Source organism: Hylobates moloch, unplaced genomic scaffold (assembly GCF_009828535.3).
Source record: "Hylobates moloch isolate HMO894 unplaced genomic scaffold, HMol_V3 SCAFFOLD_1, whole genome shotgun sequence".
NCBI classification, from domain to species: Eukaryota; Metazoa; Chordata; class Mammalia; order Primates; family Hylobatidae; genus Hylobates; species Hylobates moloch.
In genome coordinates this window covers 121,299,395-121,305,475 of record NW_026652276.1, presented here as the reverse complement: position 1 = coordinate 121,305,475, position 6,081 = coordinate 121,299,395, and positions in this window count along the sequence as shown.

Here is a 6,081-nt window from a genome sequence, read left to right as displayed (position 1 = left end):
TTTTTCCCTTTCCTATTCTCTTCTTTTCTGTCTATTCTCTTCCTTCCTTACCTCATTCCCAGACACCCCCACCTTAATGAAAAAGTCATCAGGAACAGATATCAATAGTGTAGAACGCTTCAATTCTTTATTTAGATTATTACAGTAACAGAAACCTGTGGTTTAGGAAAAATGGGGACAAAATTTGGAGTAAGGACCAGTGATCAAATTTAGGCTCCACCTAGAGTAGCCAGTGTTGACCTAAACAACAAGCAGAGAGGCTGTCTGAAAGCAAATGGTATTTATTTGGGAATGAGGCAGTTCAATGGAAATATAGTAAACTATGCACATATAGTAAACTGCGCACATATTCATGGAGGTCAAGGAAGACAAAAATAGGGAGGATTACATAATTGTTTTGACATAATTATCCTTGACTATAATGATCAATAATGAGGGTGATGCCAGTCCAGCTTTGAACAGGCAGTGGCTGAACAGATGTCCTCACAGAAGTATTTTTTGAATGTATGGTTGCAATACCCTTTGTTCAAGGTTGCAGTTTTATAGAGTCTTTTGTGATAGCTTTTGTTATTCTGTGCAATTCCAACTATATGGCATGCTGGGAATGGTAAAACTATGGCTGCAGTAAAACTATCACTGATAGAAGGGGATTAGGGAGGAGGAATGAATAGATAGAGCACAGAGGAATTTTAGGCCAGTTAAACTATTCTCTGTATAATGCTACAATGGTGGAGACATATCATTATAAATTTGTCCAAACCCACAGAATTTATAACACCAAGAGTAAGCCTTAATATAAACTATGAACTTTGGGTGATAATGGTGTCTCAATGTGGGTTCATCAATTGTAACAAATGTATCACTGCTGTTCCAGGTGTTGATGGTAGGAGAGGCTGTAAGTGCTGAGAGGAAAAGGAATACGAGAACTCTCTTCTTTCTGCTCAGTTTTGCTATGATCCTAAAACTGACCCAAAATGTCTATTAAAAATAAAAAAAAATAAGATAATGCCCTACATGTCATAAAAAAAAAATAAAAACTGCAGTGTAAAAAAAGCAGGTTGGGCATGGTGGCACATGCCTATAGTCCCAGCTACATAGGAGGCTGAGTAGAGACATTGCTTGAGCCCAGGAGTTCAAGTCCAGCCTCAGCAGCATAGCGAGACCCTGTCTCATAAATAAATAAATATTTTTATAAAGCAGAAAGTGTTGGGTATGCTGCCTGCAGTGCTAAATGATGGCATATACAAGTGGTTACATCACATCCCTTGAGTTAAAGGTTAAAAAATAACAGATCAACTTAGGTCTAAAGGACAAATCAGCATTAGTAACATTTAAAAATGAAAATAAGGGTGCTCACCTCAGCAGCACTTATACTAAAAATGAAAATAAGGAGGAAAAAATATTTTCAAGTCTTTTTGTCCTTAGAGAGCAAAGCTCAGCAGCTTTGACAGGCTCTCACACTCTTAGTTTAGATTGCATGTGGGAGCTCTTTGTGAAACAATAAAGAGGCTGTCTGTGCAGTTTTAACAAGTAAAATAATGTGCCACAGAAATTCTGATCCAGTAGCAAGCTCTTCAGGTGGTAAGACATGAACCCTCCTTTGAGACATACTGCCCTGTAACCTGGGTCAATGCAATTTTGAATTAAAAGATTTTGTTTTGAATGTGCCATGTTTTTATGAGGTTACTAAAAGATTTGCAATAAAGAACAACTTTTCTACCCAAGGATATCCTAATTTCTTTGAAACTATCCATTATGTATTAATATGTAGCTATTCCTTGCCTCATGAATTATAGATGTACAATTATTTTAAAACTGCATCTTGGGGACTTTCTAGTAGTTAAGATAATTATAACCATCTAAGCTAAATCTCTCCACACATCATTTAAAAATTGAGCAGATCAATTAACCAAATTGAGCAGATGTACCAATCTTTGTACATCTATAATATAAAGACAACCAGCAATGGCCCATTTCTTCAGCACAATTAGAAAAGGAAGGACACCATAAGCTTACAATGACCTGTAAATGGACAAACATAAACTTCCAGCAGAATCATTTCTATAGCTCCCACCACACACTTTACTGAAGATGAGGGAGGATCCAGAAAGACTCCAGAAAGAGAAGCGAGGGTGGAGGTAAAACTATCTGCAGAAGGAAAAGTCCCAATTATGTGGGAACATAGTTAAAATGCATGGTGAAGGGGAAATCAAAGTGGAGAAAATGGAAGATTCTATCAAACAACAGTAAGCCAAAAAAAATGGAAGGACACACCATCCCTCCCCTGTACCTATGAAAACAGCCACTTGCAACCTACTCATCTGACCAAGGGCTAATATCCAGAATCTACAATGAACTCAAACAAATTTACAAGAAAAAAACAACCCCAACAAGAAGTGGGCGAAGGACATGAACAGACACTTCTCAAAAGAAGACATTTATGCAGCCAAAAAACACATGAAAAAAGGCTCATCATCACTGGCCATCAGAGAAATGCAAATCAAAACCACAATGAGATACCATCTCACACCAGTTAGAATGGCCATCATTAAAAAGTCAGGAAACAACAGGTGCTGGAGAGGATGTGGAGAAATAGGAACACTTTTACACTGTTGGTGGGACTGTAAACTAGTTCAACCATTGTGGAAGTCTGTGTGGCGATTCCTCAGGGATCTAGAACTAGAAATACCATTTGACCCAGCCATCCCATTACTGGGTATATACCCAAAGGACTATAAGTCATGCTGCTATAAAGACACATACACACGTATGTTTACTGCAGCACTATTCACAATAGCAAAGACTTGGGACCAACCCAAATGTCCAACAACGATAGACTGGATTAAGAAAATGTGGCACATATACACCATGGAATACTATGCAGCCATAAAAAATGATGAGTTCATGTCCTTTGTAGGGACATGGATGAAACTGGAAACCATCGGCCGGGCGCGGTGGCTCACGCTTGTAATCCCAGCACTTTGGGAGGCTGAGGCGGGCGGATCACGAGGTCAGGAGATCGAGACCACAGTGAAACCCCGTCTCTACTAAAAATACAAAAAAATTAGCCGGGCGTGGTGGCGGGCGCCTGTAGTCCCAGCTACTCGGAGAGGCTGAGGCAGGAGAATGGCGTGAACCCAGGAGGCGGAGCTTGCAGTGAGCCGAGATCGGGCCACTGCACTCCAGCCTGGGTGATAGAGCAAGACTCCGTCTCAAAAAAAAAAAAAAAAAAAAAAAAAAAGAAACTGGAAACCATCATTCTCAGTAAACTATCGCAAGGACAAAGAACCAAACACTGCATGTTCTCACTCATAGGTGGGAATTGAACAATGAGAACTCATGGACACAGGAAGGGGAACATCACACTCCGGGGACTGTTGTGGGGTGGGGGGAGGGGGGAGGGACAGCATTAGGAGATATACCTAATGGTAAATGACGAGTTAATGGGTGCAGCAAACCAACATGGCACATGGATACATATGTAACAAACCTGCACATTGTGCACATGTACCCTAAAACCTAAAGTATAATAATAAAATAAAATAAAATAATAAAAAAAAGAAAAAAAAAGAAAAAATCTTTACATCTCACTACTGATAGAAGATGGCACATTTGAATCGTATAAATCATCCCAGTAGCCAACTCTATTTACAAAATAAAATATATTAGAAGTCTTTATCTATTAAGAGTACAATAAGACAAAGGCAAAAACTGAGAATAAAAATATTTCGGCTGATAAAAATTTTCTCTAAAAAGTTAACAGTGAAACACCTCTATTACAACACTTCTCAAGCAAGCATTTAGAGATTTTAAAAATGTATACACAACAACAACAAACATACACTCTGGCTTGGAAATTTAAAAACTAAGAACAGAAATTAATTCCATCCTGTAAAAAAAAAAGAACAAATAAAATGAGAGTTTATTTAATTTCAAGAAGAAAAAGAATCAAAAGAAATATTCTATCAGAAATAAGGACTATAAGATGCCCCAAGGAGAACAGATTCCAATAAAAATGTAATATGGGTCATTGAAGAAAAGAAAGAAAAGAACGAAGAGAGTGAAAATGAGATGAAATGGAAAGGATTAGAGGGAAATTTGTTGAAATGGAAGACAATGAAAGAAGATTAAACATGTACAATTCGATTCTCTGAAGAAGGAAAAAGCTATATACAATGGAACAGAACTAATATTTATAACTGTAACTCAAGAAAATATTTCAGAAATAATACTTGAATCTACATATTGGAAAGATCCACAACGTACCAGGAAAATTTATCTGTAACAATGTCAAGACATATTCTAATAAAATAATAAGATTTTATTGTAAATAAAATCTCCCCAGTTCTCTAAAGATCTAATAATTTACAAGGTCAAGCAAAATTATCTGGCATAAGATTTCTCAAAAGCAACATGCAAGGCAACACTGAAGTAGCATTTTCAAGAAACTCAATGAAAGAATATATGAACCAAGCCAAACTGTCCCTCAAGTATCAAGGCTATAGAAGAACAGTTTCAAACTTGTAAGAATGAGCCTTTTCTGAAGCACCAGCTAGAGGATGAGACTGACACAAGCTAAAAATGACTGAAGAAAATTCAGCAAAAGGACCACTGATGAGCACTTAATATAGTTAATTATGGACCTAAAACTAAAATAAAAGTGGGGAAAACATGAGAGAGTAATATATAAATGTTCTATGTTCTGACAAACTAGAAATAACATAACTAAAATTTTAGAAAAGGAAAAGATAAATCTAAAATAAACCCTTTGGTGGATAGATCACACACAGTACTCAAAGAATACCATTAGAAACTGACAAAACAGATAGTAAAAAATTAAATAAGAAAACAGAAATAAGGGCACTAAGAAAGACATAAGTTAAAAAAATAAAAACAAATAAAACATTACAGAGAGAAAAAAATAGCAAATATAATACTCATAATAATTACAATAATGTGACTGAATTAAGACTACACCTGTAAGTCATATCAATAAATGTAAACGAGCTTAACTCATCTCTTAAAAGATTTTTATTTTGGTTTACAAAGCAAGACACAAATGTCATATGCTGAAGACATGAGACACATCTGAAACAAAGGATTCAGAAAGGCTAAAAACGAAATGATGAGCAAAGGCATACCAGGAAAACAGAAATAATAGAAAACACAGGTAGCAATATTTATGTCATACAAAGTAAAATTCAAGCAATAAACATGACATGAGACAAATAAAGAACTTTTTAATACTAAAGGCCAAAAGTCACGGGAAAGACAGTACAGTTATGAATATCTAAGTATCGAGTATAACAGAGACCACTTTTCTGAGAAAGGAACTACAGGAAATGCAAGGAGTCAACCACTAATAGGATACTTTAACACATCACTCTCAGTGCAATTCAGATCAACCAGAAAAAGATAAGAAAGGTTATAGAAGGCCTAAGCAGTGTAATCAATAGGATAGGTCTTATGGATATATATCAAAAGTTAAGATGCGATAATAGAATGTATACCTTCAAATGCATGAACAGAATATTCACATAAATAGTTGTTATAGTGGGACACAATAATGTAGAAATGTGCAAATACTACTCTGACCGCAGCTCCATAAATCTGGAAATTAATCACAAAATCAATAAACTTAAAAAAATTCCCACCAGGAAATTTTTGAAAACCTGCACAACTTATATTTAAGGACTTTGAAGAAAGAAAGTACTAGCCTAAATTACAAAATTTCTAAAAATAAATATAATAAAAATACTCCTAGTAAGGACCTATGAGAACTAGACCTAACACATTTATACAGAGCACTACACCCAACTACAGCAGAATGCAAATTCTTCTCAAGTGTGCATGGAACATTCTTCAGGACAGAGCATACATTAGGCAACAAAATAAGCCTCAATAAATCTGGTAAGATGGACATCATACAAAGTATCCTCTCCAGCCACAATGGACTGAAACCAGAAATTAATAACAGGAAAACTGGAAATTTCAGAAATATGTGGAAATTAAACATCACATATGTAAGTGACCAGTTGGTCAAAGAAGACATCATGGGGATATTAGAAAATAGTTTGAGAT